General features: G+C 48.0%; 1 protein-coding gene across 6 annotated transcripts in view; it reads right to left on the bottom strand.

Annotated features, from left to right (window-relative positions):
- The window catches only part of TTLL11 (tubulin tyrosine ligase like 11), a 245,235-nt gene that overhangs the window by 7,905 nt on the left and 210,256 nt on the right, over nucleotides 1-27,074 (bottom strand). The window lies entirely within an intron of this gene.

The raw sequence follows: 27,074 nt of genomic DNA, 5'->3' as shown, positions 1-27,074 counted from the left end.
CTCTCTCTCTCTCTCTCAAATAAATAAATCTTCAAGAAAGAGAGAGAGATGGAGAGAGAGAGACAGAGAGATGAATGTTTCCTGACGATGGGCCAGGGCTCTCCTGGAGTGTGTGCATGGATGCATGCATGTGCATGTGCATGCGTGTGCATTTGTCACAGCCAGTGGGAGGGGCAGATCCACGCAGGGTGGAAGAAGCCAGGATCCAAAGCCAGAGAAACTCCGTGCAGTCCCAGCCCCCAACTGCAGAAGTGCATGATCTAAATAGCACTACTCGAAGTGTGGTCAGCAGAGGGTGCCAAGTCCAGGAACTGTGTGTCCCTGGTCTCTGACAAGATAAGGAGTCTGGGCCAGAATATAAATCACTCCTCTCATCAATCACATTGTTCAGGTCAGCTGGCGGTACTTTGCAGCAAGTCTTTCTCTGTAAAGGAAACAGCAGGCGTTTACATTCTGGCTCAGGCCTCTTGTCCAGGACTCTAAGGAACAGTTCATGGATTGCAACTTGGAGAAGCTCTGGTCTGCAACCCTTCTCAGCTTCAAAGTGCATGATCCGGTCAAGCTGCAGATTCTGGGCCTGGGCGGTATGTGAGGGCGGGGGAGACTCTGCATTCCTAACAAGTTTCCTGGTGGTGCCCAAGCGGAAATAGCAAGCGCTGAGCAGCTTCTACTCAACAAAATATTCGTTTCTTTCCCCTAAACTAATAAGGCTGTGATGAAAGCTGTAATGCACAGAAAAAAAAAAAAAAATACAAGGATTTTTTTTTTTTTGGGAGAAGGTATTATGGCTAAATCGTCCCAGAAGAAAACTTTCTAAAATGAGAAATGAGATCTCAGATGTTATACTTGGTTTTCTTTTTGCTTGTCTACATTTCCTGATTTTCTATAGTAAACATATGCTTATTTTATTTTTTATGTGGAATTAGAAAAAAGAAAAAACGAGCGAACAAAAAGCAGAATCTGGTATATAAATACAGAGAATGAACTGATGATTGCAGGGGTCAGGAGGTAGGTGAGCAAGGGTGAAAGGGACAAGGGATTCCTGTCATGGAATCAGTCACGTACCCATTTTGAAAACCTGCAACGGGAAATTCTAGCGGGTGGGAAGAGGCAATGCAGGCGTGGCCACCTTTAATCAGGAGCCCTTTGCTACTATTTGTATTTGAAGCTACCTGCATGTGCTGCTTTAAGGAAAACGCAGTGCAAACTTCCTGCATACATGTTCTACTTTGATAAAGTTTATATACATGCAGGGAAAAACAGAAGCGGAAGTGAAGGTCAAAAAAAACAAACAAAAAAAGAAGTGAAGGTCAATGGGCATTACTGACTTGCAGGAGCCAGGCCTGCTGGGTCAGGTACTCAGATCCCCATTACAACTCTCACTGTGCAGATGAGAAAACAGAAATAACTTGCCTGCCGGTCACACAATGGTGAGTGGCAGAGCTGGGGTTTGAACCCAGGCAGCTGATTCTGCATCTTATTCCTGGAATAAGGAATGGGCAAAATGGGTAGGGCTCTGATGGGCAGAGATGAGCTGGGAGTGGGGGGCTGGGCAGAGAACAGGGAGGTAAGGGGCATGTGGCCCAGCAATAATCCAGGGTGCCCACAGCAGGACAGGTGGAGTAGGGCCCAGCTGGACTAGACTGAAAAGGGCTGGAAGGCCAGGAGATGAGAGCCAGGAGCCACTGATCTGGGCAAAGGGAGCTGAAAGCCAGTTGTGGAGTTCCAGCCAGGGGGATCCTATTTTATTATTGCCACAGAAATTTTGTGGGCTTTGTTTTATTCCTCAAATGAAATCCCATGAGGTGGGTGGTTGCTCAGAACCTGTCTTCACTTACCTTCCTCACCACAAGGGACTCATCTAGGGGGACTCTTGGCCTCCTCATACCCAGCCAAGCACAATCCTCCGCCCCACCCAGGGGCTCCCCAAGCCTGGTCTGGCATCTTCATTTTACAGAGGAGGGGAACAGTAAATGAGGCCTAGTGACTGGCAGAGGCAGGACCAGACCCTAGGTCTTCTGACCTCAAACTGCACCACCACCACCACCACCACCACCACCACCACCACCACCACCAAAATAAGAAAGCAAGCCAGACACTTCTCAGGCCAGAGACCGGGGAGAACGGCTGTCTACAATGGCCGAGAGCCCCACACAGTCTGCTGAGCCCTAGCGAGCGTGTCTGAGAGCATCGGAAGGTCACTGCGGGTTGGGAAGAGGGACACTCGGCACCGCACACCACGAGTTTGTAGGTCGCTGGTTCCCACAATGGCCACTCTGAGGGGCTGTGTTTGAGTTTGACAAGACGTTGCTCTTGCTCCTCGTTTCATCAAGTGGCCCAGGAAATGGTGGCTGAACCCGGGACAGTTTTCACTGTGCTTGAGAGAATGGGAAGTTTTTGAGTCTCTGACGGGCTGGGCGTGGAGAATAGGATGAGGAACTGCACTCGAGATAATCCAAACTGCTTTCCAGGGGGCAGGACTCTTCTGTCTTTTCCAGATTCTCCATAGACCGTCGACATGTTCTTTCTGGGTCCTTCTCCTTCCTTCTTACTATTTATTATAAAATACAGTGACAATGCCAGCAGAAAGCATAGGAAAGCTCATGAATGTCCCCCCTCTTGGACTTCAAGTGTCCTTGACAACTGGCCTTCTATGCACTCTCTTTGTCCTCAGAAGACGTGGTTTTTTTTTTTTTTTTTTAAGATTTTATTTATTTATTCATGAGAGACAGAGAGAGACAGAGAGGCAGAGACACAGGTGAGGGAGAAGCAGGCTCCATGCAGGGAGCCCCACGCGGGACTCGATCCGGGGTCTCCAGGATCAGACCCTGGGCCAAAGGCGGCGCTAAACCGCTGAGTCACCCGGGCTGCCTAGAAGACGTGTTTTCACTTAGCTGTAATACACAGGCACTAAGCCTTGTACTTACTGTACTTAAAATGATATTGTAAACATTTTCGTATGTTGCTATGCAGTCTTCATAACATTATTTTAATCGCTGCATAGGGGGACCCCTGGGTGGCTCAGCGGTTGAGCATCTGCCTTCAGCTCAGGGTGTGATCTCGGAGTTCTGGGATCGAGTCCCACATCGGGTTCCCTGCGTGGAGCCTGCTTCTCCCTCTGCCTGTGTCTCTGCCTCTCTCTGTGTCTCTTATGAATAAATAAATCTTTTTTTAAAAAAGTTGCATAGTATTCCACCAAATCTTGCTTTGCATACCATTTCGCCATACCCACCACCGCTGGATGTTAGACCAGTTACGTTCTCTTCACTATTGAGAAGGCTATCAGAAGCACTTGGTCTATCACTGTTTTTGATTTCTGACTCATTCATTCTCTTGCAATAACATCCTAGGAATCTGAGGGTTTTGTTTTTTTTAATGTTAAGTCTGGTTTTGGTAATTAATATGATGTGGAAAATACTGAAACCATATAGAGTCCTCCAATGGACAAAGCACATGAATGGGTAGTTCACACACATTAGCTAGTAAGAGAGGAAACAGCCAGTCCCACTAAAGCCATGGGGCACTATTGCTCACCCATTAACCAAAATGTAAAATAACAGTAATAGCGAGTCGGTAGAAATTGCTGTGGACTTTTGAAGAGCAATTTGGCAAAAGTTGGAAGAGCCATTCAAGTATTTTAAAATGTTCCTTCTGGGATCCCTGGGCGGCGCAGTAGTTTAGCGCTTGCCTTTGGCCCAGGGTGCGATCCTGGAGACCCGGGATCGAATCCCACGTCAGGCTCCCGGTGCATGGAGCCTGCTTCTCCCTCTGCCTGTGTCTCTGCCTCTCTCTCTCTCTCTCTCTCTCTGTGACTATCATAAATAAATAAAAATTTTAAAAAATGTTCCTTCCAAAAGAGAACGAAATGTACACACTGGTATTCACCATCAGCTTACACTCCAGTGTGGCAGGAGAGTGGCCCTAGATTTACAGGGTCTTCTTATATCCTTCTTTCCACTTTTCTCTATCTCCCAAATGAGATAATTCATGTTCATTGTTGATATTAGAAAAATATATATATATATACATGTTATATAAAAAGTGCCTGCAATCCAGCCTCCAAGGTCTGGAGGTCTGTAACGCTCTCCTTGGCTCACCCCAGGTGAAGTTAATTGCCTTATCTCGGGACTTCCCCTTGTTCTGTGCTTGTATTGAGACAAATCCATGGGTATGAGGCTGTCTCCCCAGTGGGACTGTGTCCTCCTGGAGGCAGGGACAGTGCCCCAGGCTTCTCCACATCCCTACTGCCCAGTACAGCCTGGAACACGCAGGCTCTGATGAAGATCCGTTTAATCCACTTGAATGGGCTGTGAAGTCTTCAGCAATCTTGTGATGCATCTTCCAGCGGAGGACAGCAGGATAAGCCAAGGGGCAAAGGGAATGACAACCTATGAAAACTCTTCTCTTAGACAAGGTACAGGCTCATGAAACCAAGATGGTCCAGACGAGAGGCTCAAGAGGTTCAGAGAACCCCGAAGAACTTGTGGAAACACCGGCTTCGGGCTCCAGCCCTGGAGTTCCTGATTCCTGAAGTTCTGTGGATTTGCACTTCTACCACGGTCCCAGGTGCTTGTGAGGCCACTGGTCCAGGGACCCCACCTTGAGAAATCATCCTTCCTCCTTTTCCTTCTCCCCACTGCCGAGTCCAGTCTGTACCTACTTCATTCTCTCCACAAAAGGACCTGCCCCTGAACTTTTGAGAAGCTCGTCTTTGGGCTAAAAATGTCTGCATTTTAAGACAATCTGATGGAGTTATTTTTAAATTGAATGATGGAGCTGAAAAGCCATGAAATTGTTCTGGCTTTGCATTTAGTCCTCTCTTGGTTTCTGAGAAACCGCGTATCCCGTTTCTCCCAGCTGTATCGCTGACTGCTAAGTGGGCCAGAACTCCATTGCCCTCTGCAAGGCCCTGCCCATTTCTGGCTGTACCAAGGAACATGAGCCTGGAAAGGTTCACAGGCCAGGCCACAGAGGGCCCTGGAGACCATGGTCAGAGCCTGGGTTCCGTGCCGAGGAAGATGGGAGGCCACTAAGGAGACATGAAGTGGCTGGATCAGTGCGGCTGCTGTGCTGAGACCAGGAGGAAGGGGTACATGTGAAGAGACAGCAAGGAGGTCCCTTAGTAGCTACTGCACTGGTCCAGGTGAGGGCTGCTGGCAGCGTGGACCAGGGTGGGAATGACGGAGGTGGGGAGGATGATGAGATTCTGCCCAGAGTGTGAGGGCAGTAGCAACAGATCTATGATCCGCTGATGGGTTGGATGTGGATGTGAGGGCAAGTCAGGAGCCTCATGAAGGAAGGCCTCTAACACCAGGGGGAGGACTTCTCCTCAAGACCTGTGGTTTTCTTTTTCTTTTTTCTTTTTTTTTTTAAGACCTGTGGTTTTCAAACGTGTTACGCATGAAATGGCCTGGAGACCTTGCCAGAAATGCAGGTTCCTGTCCCCATCTCCGGGAGGTTCTGTTCGTGGGCCACGAGGTCCTTGAAATGACAATTGTAACATCAGCGTTGGTGATCCTGCACCCGTGCGTGAGCAGGAAACTTTGGAATGAAGACTCGATCTTGGCCATCTCCTTAAAGGCTCTCGAGGCGGCAGTGGAGTAAAGAAGTGAAGAGGATGGTCTCTGTGAAGCCTAGTGCTGGGCGAGCCCTGCTGTGGGCAGTCATGGACCAGGGGGGGATGCCCAGAACAAGCTCCTCCGCTGAAATCCCACTGTTCACCCCTCCTCAGGATCTTTGTCTGCTTGGACTGCCATAGCGAGCATACCACAGCCTAGGGCCTTTAACAACACAGATTTTTCTCATAGTTTTGGAGGCTGAAAGTCCTAGATCCAGCTGCAGGCAGGGTTGAATTCTGGTGGGAGCTCTCTTTCCGGCCTGCAGACGCCTGCCTTCTCTCTAGTCCTCATGGGGCATAGAGAGAGCGAGCCAGCCCTCTGGTGTCTCTTCTTATAAGGACACCAGTCTCTTTGGATCATGGCCCTGTCCTTATGACCTCATTTAGGCTCGGTTACTTCCTTAGATGCTCCATCTCCAAATGCAGTCACGTTGGGGATTAGGGTTTTAACAATTCTATAGCTTCCTGGCTTGTCGGTTCTGCTACAGCTCACCCAGCCCTCGGAGACACTCTCCTACCAGCACCCAAGTCTTTGAGGTCACCGGAGCCATTGAGGAGAAATAGAAGAAACCTTCCCTCTCTCCCCTGCTCTCCTGCCAGCTACCTGAACGCCACTCCCACCCCAGCTCTCACTTGGAGTTGGAGGCATCTCTTTGGTAACGTTGCTGTGGTGACCTGTGACAGTAACAAACAACATTAGTTAATAAGTATGGAGCCCTTACATGGGCCAGGCCCTGAACTAAAGGCTTCACATGCATTGTTTAACTTAATCTCACAGAAGCCCTACACAGCAGGTGGCAGGATCAGTCCCATCTTACACTCAGGAGACTTGCCAAAGTCACATAGCTGGATGGTAGGAGACCATAGGAACCGTTCTTGAGACTTCTTTACTCCACAGCTGCTTCACAAGCCTTTAAAGCGATGGCCAAGTCAGAATGTTTCTTTGGGTTATTGAAAAGAAAGACACGAAGGAAGGTATAACACCCGCCTGATGGCGAACGAGGTCCCATCCACTCTGCAGGATGTCTGTAAGGAGGCGGAGAGCCGCGAGTCCCTGCAAATAGGCTTAGCCCACCTGCCGCCCATCCCTGAAGATAAGCTGTTGAATATTTTTTGAGACTTTTATTTGGTTGATGGATGTCGCTGGAGAAAGCAGCCTTTGAAACATTCCGGATGTTGCCATATGCACGTCTCTCACCTGAGACTGTCACTTGAACGTGGGGATGCAGCCCCTGACAGACCATGGCCTCATTCTATCAGTCAATGGGCCACAGACTCCTTGTGGCCTCAGGAGTCCTTCTGGTCCCCACCCCTGGGGAGGGATCCTTGCACACAGGACTTAGTGACATCTCCAATGATCCCATCATCAATTCCGGGGCTCAAGGACCAAAACAGCCTAACACTTGGCCAATTCACAAAGCATATCCGTTTTCTCGTCTGGTTCTCCAGGTGAGGCTCAGAAGAGGACGCTATGACAAGCGTGAGGAGTGCAGACCCACAGAGGCCATGCGGTTTGTCCAGTTTACAGGTTACAGGACACATTTGCATATTTGGATATAATTAAATCCAAATCATTGTGGACAGCCAGGGGATATTATCCCAGACTGAATAGGAGATATTTTTTTCCTCTTAAAAATACCTGAGCTTTGGGCAGCCCGGGTGGCTCAGTGGTTTAACGCCTGCCTCCAGCCCAGGGCCTGATTCTGGAGACCCGAGATCGAGTCCCACGTTGGGCTCCCTGCATGGAGCCTGCTTCTCCCTCTGCCTGTGCCTCTGTCTTTCTCTCTCTCTCTCTCTCTCTCTCTGTGTCTCTCATGAATTAAAAACAAAACAAAAACAAAACAAAAACAAAACACCTGAGCTTCCATGCTCAGCAAAGCACTTCAAGGTATTGGTGTGCTATGACCCACCTAGAAGACATGTTTCTGTCTCATAGTGAAATTCTAAATGTGTAAGTATGCAGGCTTTCTGTTTGGAATCGTTGGTAGGAAATAAAGCTAAATGATCTTGACTAGAATTAGCTTAGTGATTCTTTTCTGTGCAGTTGAATGTTTCCCACAAGGGTTGCCTGTGAAACCTGTACCAGCTCCAAGGTGGTTAATCACCAGAACCTTCCTTCCTTTCTTAGGGAGTCTGGCAGCCTGGCTCCATCGGCTGCTCCCAAACACGAGTGTGGTCTCTCTGGGCCAGGGCTGGGGTCTCAAAGGACTCCGTTTCAAGAGATGGAACCAGGGCATTTCCCATGAGACGGTACCAGGCTCATGGGACAGTGATGGCGGGAGGTCACACGCGCTGGTTTGGGTCCAGCTCTGCCATAAACTAGTGGCCTTGTCTTTAGCAAGTGGTTTCACCTCTCCAGGTCTCTGCTTCTGTACCTGCAAAGTGAGGACATTACACCTCTCCCAGGTGGTTTTTATAAGACACTGCCCAGAGAAAGCCCAACGTGGTGCTTAATAACAGCTGTTCGGAAGCCCCGGGCTAGCCCCCTCTTGGGTTTCTATGCCCTCACCACATATCCTGCAGTGCTATCATGGCTTTGGTTTCATTTGCTTCTTTTGTGGCTGACAGCTGATCGCTTGTCTCCACACTGGACTGTCATGAGGCAAAGGTGTCTTCACTTCTATCTTCAGCAACCACAGAGCAGATGCTCCACACTGGTTTGTAGAATAAAGAGCACATGGGCTGGGATGACAGGGAGGAAGAGTTGTGCAGGGCTTCAGGAGAGAATAGTCTCTGTCCCCGTGGGGCCTCGAACTAGTCTCCTCCCCTCTTTAGGCCTCAGTTTCTCCTTTTGCACACTGGGTGATTTCTTGAGACTCCAGAAGCATGGGCAGGGATGGTAACTTCTGAATGTTCAAAAAATGGTAGTGACTTATCGGGGGCACCGTGCCCACAGGAATTCACACTGTGTGTTCTTCCTGTGTGCTCAGGTCATCTCACAGAAATCCCGAAACATCTTGCCACCTGCCCAAGGTCATACTCTGGGACAGTGCCCATGCTGGGGTTCCCACCACTGCTCTGCACTGTCTCACTCCAAATCAGATGGCAACTTCCAGAAGGCCCATCTTTTTAGAGAAGGAAGAGCCTCTTCACTCCCACCTCTTCCCACACAGTTCGAGAACAGAAGGGCACACACCCAGTCGTTGTATTTACCCATTACAGCGGTGACAAGTCACCATCACCTTTGTCGTTGTCTGGATGGAAAAATTAGTAAGTGTCAGGAATGAATCATAAAAAGACCTTGCAAGAAAATCATTATCGCCAGGAGCCTGTGACACCCGAATAACAAACAGAACCAAAGTCGAAAGCAGCTCCTTCATCATTTCGTTAGGCACGGGTCACACTGCTGAACAGCACAAAGTGGCCCAAGGTCCCCCTCCAGTCCCATCCAGCATCACCCGGTTCCATCACCACAGACACAAGCTTCTGAGTCACTGGCGGGGAAGATGGGCTACGGGACCTGTCGCCGCTTCCTGTAACTCCTTGGAGCAATTCCAGACATTTCTCATGGGATTAATGGCTGCAGCAGAACTTTCTGAGGTTCCACACTTATTGCTCAGCAAGTGGTTAAAACCTCTGGCATGGAAAGGATTTCAAAAATAACACAATCCAGGCCCTTACAGGACAATAACACTCAAAGTAATAAGAATTACTATGAGTAGGGCTTAGTATGCACCAGGCACTGTGGCGAACTCTTCAGGGGCACCTCTCATTTAATCCTCAAAACAAAATCTGGGCGGTGGATACATTTATAACCCTTGGGCTGTTCATCAGTGTTTAATGACATAGAAAAACTGCTTTTGTCTTGGGCTCTGTGTGTTAGCTGGGTGCCAGAGGCTTTTAGGGCACACAGAGGTACCCCAGAGGTATTTGGGCAGAGTTCCACAGCCCAGAGGTGGGGTGGGGATTCAAACCCAGGCGCTGTGAATCTGCCCTCTCAGCACACTAGCTGCGTCAGGCTTGCTCGAGAGTCAAGGAGAGAGCCACAGGTTACACGGAGGAATGACCGGTTCTAGTATGGTCTGTTGGCCTGGAGGCCCCCCTGAGATCCCGAGCCATGGCTGCCCTCCCTGGCATTGCTAACAACGGGCATCTGGCCCCTACTTGGTCTTCTCCAGAGGCGGGGTGCTCATCACCTCCCCGGAGACCCCTTCCTATCATGTGTTCTCTGCCTCTGAGCTGAAATGTGCCAAGTCCCCTCCAGTCTGTCCTTTCATAGAGCAAATCTAACTCTTCGTCCCCTTGGCAGCCTGGCTCTAGAGGGTTTGTGTGCCAGCATTCTGGGTGATTCAAGTCCACAGACACTGGCTGACACTCACCAGGTGGATACAGAGGTGTGTGAACCTTCCTTTGTTGGAGCAGAGGGGAAAGAGTGTGTGTGTGTAAGGGAGAGAGAGAGAGAGAGAGAGAGCTAGAGCGTGTATTGGGGAGTGGATAGGGTCAGAATGCAGAGGAAGCAGCAGAAAATTGCAGAAGAGTCCAGAAAGCCCGCAGACGCCTGTGGGAGGAGAGGTGGGTGGTCTGGAATTCAGGCCTGGTGCCCCCTAGATCAGCCGAATGGCCCACAGAGATGCTGTGTCCACCCCTCAGGGTGGGCCTCCATCCCCGCCCCCTCTACTGGAACTGCTCCTGCCAAAAGCCTGGCCACCTTCCTTCCCCTTCCCACTCCCTCTGCAGCATTGGTCAGTGGGGAAGCCTCCCTCCTTAAAGTGCATTCTCCTATTTTTCCGATGCCCCACTCTCTGGCTTTTCTCTGTATCTTTCTGGCAACTCCTGGTTCAGGGGCTCCAGTGCTCTACTGACTCCTCTTGTTCACGGAGCGTGGGGTCCTGCAGGTCTCTCTGCCTGGGCACTGACTAAGACAGGTCTCTCTCTTCCCGTCATTCATTCCCTAGGCTTTAAATATCTTCTATGGATTGATGCTCCAATCCCTCGCCCCGGCCAGACCCCTTTTCTGCCACCAGGGTATCTCATTAGCATCTCAAAGAGCCTGTGACAAATGGAACTCTGGTTTCCCCCCTCCATCCTGCTTTACCTTAAATCGTACCCATTTCAATAAATACTATCGCCACCCACCACACTGTTCAAGCCAGAAATTGGAGAGCCATTTTCGAGACTTCTCTCCCACCGCCCCCCTCCCTCTCTACCATCGCCAACCACCCCCCAAGGCTCCCCTGCCCTCCCAGCAACCTCCTTACTGGTCGCCCTGTTTCTGGCACTGCCCCTTCCAACACAGCCTTCAGAGCAACATCCACTTCCTTAACCTGTTAGGAGCCACAGCAAGATCTAGCACCTCCTGCCTGCCTCTGTAGCAACCCCCCCACACCGCTGACACCCCCCCCCCCCCCCCCCCCCGCCTTCCAGAACCCCCCTCTCTGCTTGTGTGCCTCTCCCCTCACTGCCAGCTTTTGTTCCCCAGACCTTCCTGCACACTCTCCCGCCTCAGGGCTTTTGTCACTAACCGTTCCCTCTGCTGGAACATTCTTTCCCTCAGTCTTCACACCCTTGGCCCTTAAGACATCAGCGACGGTGCTCTGACAGGCTCCCTGAACCACCTCCTAGTGTAAATTAGGTCTCTGCCATTCTCCCTGAAACTTAGTTATCTCGTTGAGCTCATCACATGTAAATACAGGCTTATTTCTGTGTTTTTATGTTTCCTCTCTATCTGCCTCTGCTGCCAGACTGTCAGAGGCATGAGACCTGGGTGTCCTAAGGGTCACTGCACATGCGGTCTCTCACATTAGTAGATGGACTGAATGAAATATCTAGACATAATACACGGCACACAGTAGGTGTTAGGGGAATGTCAACTGTCTCCTCTCCCACTGGTCGGCTCATCCACAGCCACAAGCACCCACACAGGCCTGTGTTCAAGTTCAGGGTCTATTATGGGCTGGCAGGTGAACTTGGATCATTCCTTTCACTTCTGGGAGCCTCAGCTTCTACCCACCCTACCCTGCTCTTGTAAAGTTTCAATGAGAAAATACAGATGGAAGGGGCCTGATGTGTGTCGGACACATGAGGACACCCCAAAATTTGAGCTTCTTTACTTATTGTCTCTTGGTGATCAGAGGGGCCAGGCCCAGCAGTCTGGTGCCCTGGAGGGCAGTCTCAGGCTCTCCATCCACTGTAGTTTTGTTTTTGTTTTTAAAAAAGGGCCATCTGGGGGAAGACCGGCCACTCTGTCCCTGCTGAAGGCAGCCTTTTCCCTGTGCTCCATGCCTGCCTCCCGCTAACTGGCTGTAATGTCTGGAATTCACAGAACACCAGAGTCTGGAGCCTTGGGGGTGGGGGTGCCCATTCTCACCAGGAGGATGGAGCCTGGGTCTCAAGGAGAGACCCCTCTGAGGAGATCTGAGGAGCCAGCCCGTCACTGAGAACGGTGATGGGAGGCAGATCAGTGTCAAAAACAAGATCAAGAAGTGGGTTTCAGCTTGACTCACATTAAGAATGTCACTTTAGAGCACAAATGAGAGAGAAGAGAAATGCTCTTTTATGCGGGAGTTTATTTTTATCACTTTGTCAGAGAGAAACTGCAGCCCCGAGGGCACTGGAGCTGCACAGAATTACCCAAAACATTAACATGCAAATTGCCTTCTTTAGAGAAGGTAATTTTATTAGTGCTTGAAATGTTTCTGTCACTGTACTGCTCAAGAGCAGTGCTGTCTGGGGGCCAGTTGGGGCCACCACAAATGGAGGATTGGGGGAGTCCTGAACTTGGTAGGGGTTCTACTACCTCCTATATTCAGGATCACACCTGGGCCATGCTCCAGTTTTACAGCTGGTTACCGTAGGTGCACCTGGTGTAGACAGCAAGTGACTTGTTCAAGATCACACAACATCAGTGGCAGGAAGAAGCAGGGCTGAGGTCGCGTGTCCTGTGTCTAGGTAACCAGGTGAGCCACAGGGAATCATGAGGGCCGTAGAAGTGGCCACTCTGAGAATGAGGAGCAGTGACGTTCCATCCACCGGTTTGTTCTTTCATTTATTCACTTACTCATCTTTTCGATTAGCTTTCACTGGGCTAAGCCCTGGGCCCCAGCTGTGAGTCATGCATGGGCTCAGGATCCACTGGGGACAGGTGGAGAGGGATACAGACATCCGCAAACACGATCAAGCGAGGTGAAGCCTACTGGCAGGAGCAGAGGCACGAACGGAAGCATGTTTTTCTGTCTCAGAGTAGCCCATGCAGCGGCTCCCTGGAGTGTGGGAGGAGAGTGGAGCTGGAATGAGGGGCTGGGGTTGCAGGGGACGGTGAGGAGGCTGGCCAGGCCAATCTCAAAGGCTAAAGGGCTCAGATTCTATCTTCGGGTGGCAAGCAGTCCCCATGGGGCTGGTTAAGGACAGAACTGCATTCCCCTGGGGCTTCAGGAGGAAGAGGCTTTCCCCAGCCCCAGAGTGCCAAAATGACAGAAGGTTCTATGAGGCTGCGCTTACATAAGGCTTCCTCCTCCTTTCACAGACGTGATCAGTGGGGAAGTGTGGGCAGAGACACCCACCTGCCACCAAGAAGAAAGCACTTCAGTCATGTAAGGTCTCACTCAACAGTTCAGGTACACACAGTTTCTCACCCTGTGTGTATTGGCAGCTGCATCATCTGAGCATGATGGGGCATGGGGACCTGCTCCCCCACCCCTGGGCCCAGTAGCTGTCTTTTAGGGAAGCCAAAGGGAAAATGTGGCTATTTCAAGTAAGCAGAGAGCAATAGTGGAGATCCTGAATCAGCATACTCCATCTCAGGCTTTCTTCACCGTGATACTTTCCAGATTTGGGGCCAAAAAATTCTTTGTTGTGGGGAAATCTGTCCTATATATTGCAGAATGTTAAGAACAATGTTGACCTCTGCCCACTGGATGCCAAAGCAACTTCCCTTCTTCCCTAGTTGTGACAACCAAAAATGTCTCCAGATATGACCAAATGTCTTCAGGGGCAGGAGGGAAGATACAAAACCAACCCCTGCTTTGAGAACCACTGGTCTACCTAGATCTCAGGGTACACTTATGAAGGCTGACACACCTGACCACTAGAAGTCCCAAGTCTCCCAGTAAGATGCAGGGTACACCCCATGGGCATGATGTCTGCCCCTTCCCTCCCCCATACGGCAAAGGATGGGGTGGAGTGTAGGTTTTATCACATGCTGTGTATTGGCTATCTCAAAATAAATGGGTAATTTAATTCCTAGACAGATCTAGGAAAAGGAGCAAGGTAGGAAGTAGGAGGAGGGAGGAAGGAGGTAGGAAGCCGCTGGATGGCAGGTGGTTCTTCCATTAACTTACCAGGGTCTTAGGGTCACTTGGATTCAGGGTCTCATGTGTAAAGCAAAGGTGTTGGAATAGGTGATTTCCCAGGCATTTCATATTTTATTCATTTATTATTATTATTTTTAAGATTTTATTTATTTATTCATGAGAGACACAGACACACAGATTGAGAGAGGCAGAGACACAGTCAGAGAGAGAAGCAGGCTCCATGCAGGGAGCCCGACATGGGGCTTGATTCCAAGACTCCAGGGACATGTCCTGGGCCGAAGGGAGGTGCTCAACCGCTGAGCCCCCCAAGCGTCCCCACTTCAGGTTTTAAACACTAGGATTCTATGGCAGTAAACACACATTGGAGGATGCTACTAGTGAATACTGAAGTTGGCCATGTATGAGAGATATGGACTCTGGGCTGGATAAGGCTCTATCGTGGCTAACTCAGCCATTTTATTGGCTACAGAGAGACTGGTCAGGTGGATCATGAGACTCATTTCACTCTCTTGATTTCACCAAGAATTCCATAGAAAATCTCTGAAAAAGCCTATATAGTAAATATTTCTGGAATGCTTAGAATTGATAGCTTCTCAAAGACCATTAGAATTGGAAGACAAAGAATTTTGGCTCTGCCACCCACTAGCTGGGTGACCTGGGCACATTACCTAACCTTTCTGAGCCTCAGATCTCTTCTCTGAAACCTTGAGTAGAAATATAAACTGTCCAGGTTGACATGAGCAGTGTAAAATGCATATAGAGGACTTCCAGCTTCAGTACTACATGTAAAGAACTTGGAAGTCATCACTTCAGTCCTCACCACAGGAAAAAAGAGAATCAGACTGAAAGCCGATGATTTCCCTTACATCCATCAGAGAATTGAGTTCACAGGGCAGAGTGCCACCCTGAAAACTGGACAGACAAGTGAAAACAGAAAATCATAACCAGGGTTAGTTTACCAGCAGCAGTGGCTGCTGGAGCCAGTTACTGGTAAGAATGCTTCATTGGTGATTGAGGATTTGCCAGAGGCCGAGTATGGAGGAGATTGAGAGTTAGAACACTCCTGGAGCCCAGTTTTAAGGGTCCTCCACATTTTTGTGGGTTTTACCTCCAGAATCCCTTGGTTCTCAAGATGGTGACTGGAGAAAAATCCCGTGTACCTCAGGCAGGGGTGTAGGCATGGAAGTAATCTTTTTGAAACCTGTTCTGAGTGTTCTCCATAACAAAAGACCACCTTCCAGGAAGACTAGTTTACCAGAAGTTTATCTGAGCTGAGAGGGAAGGGCAATTAAACTCCAGCCTTTTTGGCCTTCCTATATCACATAAAGGCAGAAAAAAAGGGCTAAGAGACACTTCTGAATGTCACAGTCAGGGGAATCAAGGCCACTAAGAAATTGAGATTTAATCACAAGATTAGCAAATGCTGTCTCTCTTCAGCACCTTAGACCACATCAAAAGGGCTCCAATGTAACAGAAGTGGATAACAATTGACAGCTCCAAGACAAAGACTGTTGAAGAAGGAGTTTTTAGGAAAGCCCAAGGACAACAGGGGGAGAAAATGAAACCAATGAAACTGAAGCCTCTGGCACCTCCAGCCCTGGCAAATATTAAATAAAGCCCAGCACCTAATCAGGTTAATATAAAACCTCACACTGAAAACCTGATTACCTCAGTTCCTACTGTTTGGTCTACCATGTCTGGCTTTCAACAAGACATGCTAAAAGACAAGAAAAAAAATTTGTCTGTAGAGACAAAGCAAGCATCACAAGTGGACTCAGTTATGATACAATGTTGCAATCATGCAATGGAGAATTAAAAATATTGATGATTAGTATGTTAAGGGCTCTAATGGAGGAAATTGGCAATACTCTATAACAGATGGGCAATGTAAGGAGAGAGATGGAAACTCTAAGAAAGCATCGAAAGAAATAGAAATAAAAACGCCATAACTGAAGTGAAGAATGTCCCCAATGGACTCATCTGTAGACTAAACATGGCCAAAGAAAGAATCAGTGAGCCTGAAGACATGTCAATCAAAATGTCACAAACTAAAATGCAAAGGGAAAGAATAAAGAAAAGGAGAATGTCCAGGAACAGTGTCTTTGGATGACATAAAAGAAATGGATACGTTACTTGAAACATACAACTTACCAGGACTGAATCATAATGAAATAGAATTTCTGAGCAGACCAAGTATCAGTAAGGGGATTGGATCTGTCATCAAAAACCTCCCAACAACCGAACTCTAGGACCAGATGGCTTCACTGGTGAATTCTACCAAACATGTAAAGAAGAATTCATAGCAATAATTGTTTTAAATGTGAATGGTTTAAATATGTCAATTAAAAGACAGAGATTGTTAGAGTAGATAAAAAACAAAATCCAACTGTATGTTGTCTACAAGAAATCCTCTTTGAACATAAAGACATAGATAAAAAGGGAAGGGATAGATAACAATATATCACTACCCAAAGTAAGTTGGAGTAGGTAAATTAACTCAGACGAAGCAGGCTGCAGAACAAAGAAACTTAGCAGGGATAAAGGTGGGCATTATATGATGATGAAGGGGTCAATTCTCCAAGAAGTCAGAATGATCCTTAACATGTATGTAGCTAAAAACAGAGTGTCAAAATATGTGAGGTAAAACAGATAGAATTGCAAGGGAAAATAGACAAATCTGCTATTAAGTTGGAGATTTTAACACCCCTCTCTCAGTAATTGACAGATTCAGCAGGCAGAAAATTGGTAAGGATATAGTTGAATTGAACAGTACCATCAATCAACTGGATCTAATTGACATGTACAAAATACTTCATCTTACGAGAGTAGAATACACATTCTTTTCAGGTCACGTGGAACATTCACCGTAACAGACTACTAATTGGTAATTAACAATTACTAATATCAGAAATGAAAGAGGGATGATCACTACTGATCCTATGGACATTAAAAGGATAATAAAAGAGGGGTGCCCAGGTGGCTCAGTCAGTTAAGTGTCCAACTCTTAATTTCGGCTCAGCTTATGATCCCAGGATTGTGAGAATGAGCCCCATGTTGGGCTCTACACTGCACTGTAAAAAGGTGTGGAGCCTGATTAAATTCTCCTTCTGTCTCTGTCCCTCTTTCTCTCCCCCCTCTCTCTAAAAAAAAAGAAAAGGATAATAAAGGAATATTATTAATAATTCTCTGCCTACAAATTTGGTAACTTAGATGAAGTGGACCAATTCCTTGAGAAACACAATTTACCATAATTCACACAAAGAGAAACAGATAATCTAGATAGGATTATCTCTATTAAAGAAATTGAATCAATAACTAATCATCTTTCAAATTCAAAAAAGAAAACCATAGGCTCTGTTGATTTCACCGGTAAATTCTATCAAACATTTAAGAAAGAAATTATACCAATTCTCTTCCATCTCTTCCAGAATATAAAAGCAGAGGGAACACATTCTAACTCATTTTATGGGGCCAGCATTAGTCGAATAACAGATAATGACATTATTAGAAAGAAAAACCATAGACCAATAGTTCTCAAGAACATGGATGCAAAAATTCTCAACAAAATTTTACCAAATGGAATTTAATAATGTATAAAAATAATTATACACCATTACCAATGGGGTTTATCCCAGGTGTGCAAATCTACTTTAATACCCAATAAACAATTGATATAATCTATTGCATCAATAAGCTAAAGAAGAAACTCATATTATCATATTGATAGATGCAGGAAAACCATTTGACAAAATCAAATACCCATTCATGATTTTTATTTATTTTTATTCTTTTTAAAGATTATTTATTTATTTATTCATAGAGACAGAGAGAGAGAGAGAGAGAGAGAGAGAGGCAGAGACACAGGCAGAGGGAGAAGCAGGCTCCATGCAGGGAGCCCAACGTGGGACTCGATCCAGGATCTCCAGGATCACGCCCTAGGCTGCAGGCGGCGCTAAACGGCTGCACCACGGGGGCTGCCCCCCATTCATGATTTTTTAAAAAAACCCTCTAAATAGATTATTTTCACTTGATAAAGAATATCTATTAAAAAAAAACCCTACAGTTAACATCATACTTAGTGGTGAGAAACTAGATGCTTTCCCCCTAAGCCTGGGAACAAGGCAAGGATGTTCCCTCTCATCAGTCCTTTTCAACGTTTTGGTTAATACAGTAAGACAAAAAAAAAAAAAAAAGAAAGAAAGAAAAGGTATATAAACTCAACACATTACAAATTAAGATACCAGCAAGTTATTTTGTGGATATCAACCAAGTGAATCTAAAATTAATATGGGGGGTGGGGCACCTGGGTAGCTCAGTTGGTTAAGCATCCAACTCAATTTTGGATCAGGTCATGATCTCGGGGTCCAGGGACCAAGCCCCATGTTGGGCTCTGCACCCAGTAGAGAGTCTGCTTGGGGATTCTCTCCTCCCTCTGTCCCTCCTGAGTTAGGGACAAATAGGGCTTGGCAGGGCTAGGTAGGGGGCCATGGAATCAGGCTCACAGAATCCCAAAAATGCCAAGGTACAAGTAAATCAGAGATAAGTAAACCAGAGATAAGAGAGCAAGCCAGACCACCCTGCCCTAGGTGTGGGTGGGGAGGGTGTCTTTTTTACGACAGTCATCTGTGACCAACAAAGAAAAATCAGAGCCCAACGAAGCAGTAAGGCATTAAAGATGTTATCACTAGTCTTTACTCAATGGTGACATCAATAGATAATGTTAAAAGGATTTAGGTTCCCTGGTTGGCTTCCGATAAAAGACCAACCCTACAAACCCTCAGTGGTAACCCAGTTGGGACCCCTCTCACTTCTGAGAGCTTCCTCTGTATTCTCACTTAATAAACTTCTATCCCCTTCTATCTCATTTGTCTGAGAGATGCATTCTTTGACTCTGTGAGACAAGCACCAAGCTCTCCCGTATCACTCACACCCTCTCTAAAATAAAGAGAGATGAGATGAGGGAGGGCACAGAAGGAGAGAGAGTCTCAAAGCCTCTGCACTGAGTATGCAGCCTGATGTGGGGTTCCATCTCATGATCCTGAGATCACAACCTGAGCTGAAACCAAGAGTCAGACACTAGCTGGCTGTGCCACCCAGACGACCCAGTAAATAAATCTTGAAAAACATAAAATAAAATTTATATGGGAAGACAAAAGGCCGGAATAGGCAACACAATACTGAAGTTCTAGAAGAACCAAGCCAGAAGACTAGCGCTAGCCAAATTCAATACTTACTATAACGCTATATTAATCAAAACCACATAGCATTAGCAAAAGAACATATAATAGATCAATGGAACAGAATAGAGTCCAGAAATAGACTCACACAAGTATAATCAACTAATCTTTGATACAGAAGCAATGGCCATTCAGTGGAGAAAAACTAGTCTTTTCAACAAATGGTACTGGAATTAGACATCCATATAAAAAAAACAAAATCTAGACCAGACTTTATACCTTTCACAAAAAAAAGTAATTTAAAATAAATCATAGACCTAAACGTAAAATGAAAAACTATAAAACTTCTAGAAGATAACATAGGAGAAAATCTAGGGGGCCTTGGATTTGGATATGCATTTTGAGATACAACACCTTTTGGCAAGGTCCATGAAAGTAAAAAAAATGATGTTAGGCTTTAAGAAAATTAAGGACTGACCTATGAAAGACACTGTTATGAAAATGAAAAGATAAGCCATATTCTTGGAGAAAACCCTTACAAAAGACATATTTGATGAAGGACTTGTATCCAAAATACACAAAGAACTCTTAAAACTCAACAGTAAGGAAAAAGGCAACCCAATAGCCCAATTAAAATACAGGCAAAAGATCTGAACAGACATCTCACCAAAGAAGATACACAGCAAACAAACAAATGAAAAGATACTCAAGGGTTCCCAGGTGGCGCAGCGGTTTGGCACCTGCCTTTGGCTCAGGGCATGATCCTGGAGAAGACCCGGGATTGAGTCCCACATCGGGCTCCCTGCATGGAGCCTGCTTCTCCCTCTGCCCGCCCCCCCGCCCCGCCTCATGAATAAATAAACAAAATATTAAAAAAAAAAAAAGAAAAGATACTCAACATCATATGTCTTTAAGGAAGTGCAAATGAAAACAGTGAAATAGGGCAGCCGCGGTGGCTCAGCAGTTTGGTGCCTGCCTTCAGCCCAAGGCCTGATCCTGGAGACCTGGGATCGAGTCCCACGTCAGGCTCCTGCATGGAGCCTGCCTCTCCCTCTGCCTGTGTCTCTGCCTCTCTCTCTCTGTGTCTCTCATGAATGAATAAAAAATAATAAAAATAGTAAAAACGTCTGCTTTAGAAAAAAGAAAAGAAAAAAAGAAAACAGTGAAATACCACTATTCTCCTATTACAATGGCTAAATCCAAAACCTGACAATAGAATGCTGATAAAGTCATGGAGAAACGGGAAATCTCATTAATTGCTGGTGGAAACACTGAAAATGTACAGCCACTTTGAAAGGTTGGCAGTTTCTTACAAAGCTAAACATGGTCTTCCTATATGACTGAGCAATCACATTCCTAGGTATTTGCCCAAAGCATTGAAAACTGTCCGCACCAAGCCTGCACACAAATGTTTGTGACAGCCTTATTCATAATTGCCAAAATTTGGAAGCAACCAAGATATTCTTCAATGGGTGAATGGATTGATAATCCAGGTATATCTTTTCAGTGGACTATTACTCAGAAATATAAAAGAGCTGAGAGATCAAGTCACAAAAAGACATGGAAGACCCTTAAATGCACATTGCTAAGCGAAAGAACCCAGTCAGGAAATGCAGCCACAGTACAATTCCAACCATATGACATTCAGGAAAATGCAGTTATGGAGACAGTAAAAAGGTTGCCAGGGGTTCAGGGTGAGCGAGGATGAATAGATAGGGCACTGGGGATTTTTAGGGTAGTGAGACTCTTCTGTATGGTCCTATAAAGCTGGGGAAATTACATTGTGCGCTTATCAAAACGCATGGAATGCACAACACAGCATCAGCTTTAATGTAAACTATGGACCTTAATAATGTATTAATATTTATTCACTAACGAATATACAGTGTGTAATACAAGATAGAGCGGACAATGTGAGGGAGATATATGGGAATTCTTGGTACTATCTGCTCAATTTTTCTGTAAGTTTTTTGTACTATCTGGGCACCGTTGGAGGTGGCCCCTCATCCAGCTAGTCCTCATTTCCTCAACTCTATGTAGCAGAGCAGTGGGGAGGTTCCAGTGTCATATATGTGACAGTAACATGTATATGAACATTTATAGGACTCCCCTGGCAGGAGGAGGGGCAGGTGAGGGATGCCTGGGAGAGGAGTCCCCTACCCTAGATGGGTCTGTCGTGGCTAAGACCAGGGACCAGACCGTTGTCTTACAACACAGCTCTGCCCGACACTTAGTGATGCCTCAGTCACCGAATCATGGTCTTGGGCCTGGGGACATTCTGGGATTGGCAGGGTCCTTCCATCTCTGTGTGGTTGTGGCTGTTGTCGCTTCCCAGGCAGCACAAGGCAGAGGCTCAGGACAGGTTCCTGCTCTGCCCCCGGAATCCCTCTCTACCCAAGCCTTGGTTTCCTCCTCTGAGAACGGGGTCATGCGAATAAGACCCAGCTCACCAGCAGTGTGAGCATTCAGTGCACAGATGGACTGGGAGAGTGCTTTGAGATCTGTAAGGCTCACAAACATCAGGAACCTCCCCAGTGCTTAAAGCAAACAAACAAAGGGCTCAGTTTGAGCCAGGCATGTACTTCCTCACTAAGCCTTTACAACGACACAAGGTAGATGGCATTAGCTCCATTTTAAAGGAAACTAAGGCCCCTAGAGCTGAAGTGCCCCCTCTAAAGGGCTGCCAGCCAGGAGGTACTGGGCAGGAGGGAGGAGTGTGGGGGATTCAGCTGTCCCCACCCGCCCCAACGAACTCCATCCTGCTTGGCTGAGCCTGTGAGATCCCCAGTGGTAAGCAGCAGGTACAAGCCAGAGGTGGGGGGAGGCTGCCTAAAGTATCACTCGGCCTTTCCCTTTCTGTGTCTTCTGTGGGTGGGGATGGTCAGGCCAGCTCAATGGACAGAGATCCTGTTCCCTTCCCGCTGGAGGTGACAGTGGAGGGGATAATGAACAGGTGCCTCTGACACAGGGGCTCCTGGTGGCCCTCACACAGGAAGAAGTAATTCCAGAACACACAGCCCATGAGGTGGCAGGTCCCGAGCGTCTGTGTGAGGGAGAGGGCAAGCTGGTGTTTCTGTCGGCTCACTTGCTTTTATTAAGGCTAATTCTGATGCCGACTATTTTGTAAGTGTGTAGGGCACACATGCGGAGAGGCCCATCTGACTTTGAGATAATCTCAAGGCTGAAGAGTGTCACTTGTGCCAGACACGTTACAGGAGGCACTGCATGAGACCTGCCTGGTTATCGGCGGCCTCCCATATTGCAGAGGGAGGGGGCCAACCATGTATATGTATAAGCGAGGCCTCGCTAAACATTCCAAGTAAAGATACTTTTAAATATTTCAGTACATCGTTAACCAAATACATTTTAGTTGGGGCTCATTCCAGCTGATGAAAGTATGGGAGGCAGCTGATTTGCATAAGTCGACTGAGGAAATTTGGTGAGAGACAGATTCAGACACCCACAGGCGCTGCAGATCATCAGGGTCTGATCCTAGCTCGTTCGACACGTTGGCGGGGCACCTACTACGTGCCAGGTGCAGCGCTCGACTTAACAGGGGTTAGTCTAGCTTAAGGGGCAGATGCCACACTCACTCCACAGCGTCTACTTGGCTGGCTATGGTTAGTGTTGCTAAGGAGCAGGGCTGGATGCTCTTGAAGCTGATGGGGAGAGGGTCCTTGAGGAGATGGCCTGGTCAGGGGTATGCAAGGGGGAGGGTTTCCAGCAGAGGCAAGGGGCCAGGTGGAGGACCTCCAAGGTGGTGCCTACCCTGGCTGGAGAGAGTGAGTAGGGAGCTAGTGAGGGGAGGGGTGGCTGCAGAGGAGGGGTCCAGTCTTCGAGGCTCTCCTTCCCTCAGATGCTCCACGCCGACACTGGAGTCTTAGACCAGCAGCTATAGGCAGCGGCTGGTGGGCTCTGCATGGAAATGTGGTGCACAGGGAGGGCTGGAAGCCACCACAGCCACTTCTCTAGTGAGCACCCACTAGGGTGAGAGCAGGTATGTGAAGGGATGGCCGGAGCCCTTCTTCAGAGACTACAGCAGGTGCAGAGGGAGACTGGCCTGGGCTTCCAGACTCGGAGACCCTGAGAATGGCAGCGCTGCATTTCCCACCACGGGCCTCCAGCCCTCCCTGGGCTCGCAGCACTCACCCTGCTTTCCCTCTTCCCAGCCACACCAGTCTTCAGTCTGGGGCAGGAATATGGAGACGCAGTCTTGGAGGGAAAGGGGAGGTGGGCCTGCACCGCACGGGGCACCGAGGGAAAGTGTGTTGGCACCACATATGTGCCATTCCCCTCCCTCTGTCTGGTCCCAGCACCTACAGGGCAACGGGCAGGAGCAGGTGCGGAGAAGCATTTCCTGAGATGGGAGCACAGCAAGAGCCACGTGTGTGAGGGCAGCAGAGCAGCCCCTTCCTGAGCAGCGCCCGTGGCAGACCCCACTCTGAGCACTTCCTGTGCTCCGTCTCACCTCGTCCAGGGCAATTGCTCACAAGGTGGGCACCATGATTATCTCCACTTTGCAGATGATGAACACGAGGCTCAGAGGGAGTTACGTAGCTTGCAGGGGTGACACCGCTAGCAAGTCACGGAGCCTGGACTCGAGGCCAGATTTGTTCGATCCCAGAGCCTGTGGCTTTGGTTGTACCGCCAGTCAGTCTAACAGCCCCAGGAAGGGGAGCATGTACGTAGCTCAGGCATTCTTCAGGCAGCAGAAGACGTGTTTCTTATTTCGGTTAAAGAGCCTGCAGGATGTGTCAGACATTGAACGATGCCACTCCTAGATTTCCCTCTGTAAGCGAGTATGTGTGCGTGTGCTTGACTGAGTGCAGAGCAGGGGTGGGAAACACTCTTCAATCCATGTTTTCTTGCTTTGCAATCATGTTTCCATTGATTACTGGGAGGGACCCCAGATGTCGGCTGTGTGTGAGATGGATGAGAGGTCCAGGTGCTGGGCTCCAGTGTCCCCTTTGCCTGTGAAACGCTTGCCTCTCATAGATGACGCAGTAATACTATCTTTTATTGCCTAATTTTGATGATGTCCTCGTCTCTAGCACGGAGAAATGAAATTCCACTCTGGGAAGAGTTGGGAGCAAAGTCTCGATGATAAGGAGGTGCTTGTGAGTGCAATTTATATGAAATGACTGCATCTTCACTGACAAATGGGTTTCTTCATTTGATTCTGGGCAACAACAGGGCTCCCTGACCTCAGTTTTTGCTAAGAAGACCCTCATTTAGATTTCTGTTCTGCTAGAGATTCTAGAATTGCAAATTGGAATCTTTATTTATTTATTTATTTATGTATTTTGATGCCTATTACTTTGGCCAGCCAGCGAGTGTGGGATTGCATTTTACTAAATTCCATCAAGCTCCTAAGTAGTCATTGATATTCTAAAGAGGAAGACAAGACTATCTAGGGACTGATGAGCACAGGATCCAGCTGAGGGTTCTGTGGGGGAGAAGAGGTGGGGAATTGTCTGGTGTCGGGGGAAAGCCATGTGCCGGATGTGGGTTATTGTCAAGTCATAGCTTTTGTTTTGGGTGGTGAGTTCGTGGACGCTTATTACATTATTAAAAGTTGTTAATTCGGGATCCCTGGGTGGCGCAGCGGTTTGGCGCCTGCCTTTGGCCCAGGGCGCGGTCCTGGATATCTGGGATCGAATCCCAGGTCGGGCTCCCGGTGCATGGAGCCTGCTTCTCCCTCTGCCTGTGTCTCTGCCTCTCTCTCTCTCACTGTGTGCCTATCATAAATAAATAAAAGTTTAAAAAAAAAAAAGTTGTTAATTCAAAAAGCTGCCTAAATAAGAGCAGGTTGTGCATGGATTGGGATGGAAGGCTCTTACGAACCAAGGATTATGATTAATCCAATTCTAATACATTTGAGCTCCAGAAAAAAAAATTTTTTTTTGAAAACAAGTCTATTTAAAAGGATGGTCTGAGATTTAGATTTCATGACGTACATTCTTTTCTTAAAAAAATATTAGTTTTGATTTTTTTCTCACTGATTTTTCTAAACGCCATTTTCCTTCTTCCATCGCAATATTGGGGTATGCGTGCAACCCCATGCAGGTTGCAGAAAGATTCATTAAGGTCTCAGGCATCAGGAATCTGGTTAGCCCCTTCGGTGGGTGCTGACATCTCATGAGGGCAGAAGGGAGGTCTTGGCTGGCTTCCCGAAAGGGGACCTTTTGAGGGCAGTGGGACATGGCCAGTGCTGGGTGTGGGGTGATGGTCTTAAACAAACAGGCTGGTGTTTTCTGCTGGATGTTAAGGAGAGGGGAAGGAGACCACCTCTACTGTAGGCCATGGCTCTCACACTCCAAACGCCCTACTTTGGGGATGCAGGACACTTTTTAATTGCTATTTGCTCATCAGACATTCACTGGATACTGAGTAAGATGCTACTGCATGCTTTGGGCCCTGGGCTAGCCTTCAGGGATACAGAACTCAGAGAGTGGCTTTCCTGGGTGGCATATCATGCTAAGGCCTTTGTATATGTTCTTTTTCTTAACCTTCTCAGCACCCTTACTTTAATGCCCAGCACCCATGATCTGAACACCCCCCCCCACACACACCTGCCACCCCCGAGTCTGTTATTTCCTTTCAGGAGCCATGGAAACAGGAATTAAAGCTATGAGGATGACGTCAGGGGATAGAGGAACTCAGACTGGCAGCCAACCTCCCACTCCAGTTCCATCTTCCCCATAGGCCCTGTGCTCTATGAACTGAACTTTCGCCTCCCCTGGTCACTCACATGAGCACCGCTGCTTGGGGTGGCCCTGGACTGGGGACAGCATCCTGGGCCAGGAGGCAGGAGGCTTGACTTCCAATATGGGCATGGCTACTCACTGGCTGTGGGATTTTAGACAAGCCACTTGCTCTTGGAACCTCAGGATCCTCATCTATAAAATGGGATACAGTGACCTACTTTGAAGGTCTGGTGTGAGAACTGGCAATGAGACAGGCCCATGGGAGGGAATCTCAAAGCCAGTCCCTGCTCACAGATGGATTACCGAGGTGTGGCAACAGGCCTGGGAGATCCCCGCCCTGGATCCGCCTGTCAGTAGGTGCTAAAAATGCTAAGTATCATTCTTATCTCTCTAGTGTGGTCAGCAGAACAGAGAGACCCGGGCAGACCCCAGAAAACCTCACCCACGCCTGCACTGTGGATAGCCCCTGTGGATTCCGCTTACAGACAGCAATTTAAGAGGCAAACAAAACGCGAACAGCTATTCAGAATTAACAATAGGCCAGATGGTGATGCTGGTCTGAAGCAATAAAACATGATAAGTAGCTTCCTGCCGCTACTCCTGATCAACTTCAATATTTAATAATTCCACCACCACCCCACCCCCTCTCCCGGTCCCCTCCGCGGGATCCTGCGAGGACTCCCTGCATCCAGCTCACAGGGCAAACTCTTCCTCACTTTCTGAGGGCGTCAGCAAAAAGTGCCCTGCTCAGCTGTCACGTGAGCGCCTCGGCCCTGGAGATGATAATTAACCTGCCGATTCCGCAGCGGCTCCATCTCAATCCCATCCCGGTTGCCAGGGAAGGCCGTGAGGGCCCTGCACCCCGCTCCCTCCCAGATGCGGTACAATTTGCCTTGTTGATTCAGTGAGCACTGATACCCCTGAGTTTTGCTTTTGAATTACAGAAAGGAGGGCTGTGGGGAGCTGGGTGGTTATCCCACTCCAGGACCGGCTAGGAGGATGCAGCACCCTAGAAGGGACACTGTGGCGGCCTGATGTTAGAGTCGTGTCCACCAGCTACCCTTCTGAGCCTTGGCCTCCTTCTCCCTGCAGTGGAGGCGGTGATTCTACCTGCCTGCAGAGCTCCAGGCAGGCCCGTGCATATCTGGTGCCCGCAGAGGGCTCATGCATAGGACTGGCTCAAATGCTGCCAGCTGTGGCATCTTTATTAAAAGGTGGTGATCCCTGTGGTCAGAAAGCTGTGGCCCAGGCCTGACCACTGGTGTGTGTGTTGGGGGGGTAGGATGTGACAGGGGGCACTCCACGCTCACACAGACCCCCCCAG

Source organism: Canis lupus, chromosome 9, assembly GCF_003254725.2.
Source record: "Canis lupus dingo isolate Sandy chromosome 9, ASM325472v2, whole genome shotgun sequence".
Classification (NCBI taxonomy): domain Eukaryota; kingdom Metazoa; phylum Chordata; class Mammalia; order Carnivora; family Canidae; genus Canis; species Canis lupus.
Note: the sequence above shows the minus strand (reverse complement) of the source record. Positions and strands in the feature narration are given on the sequence as shown.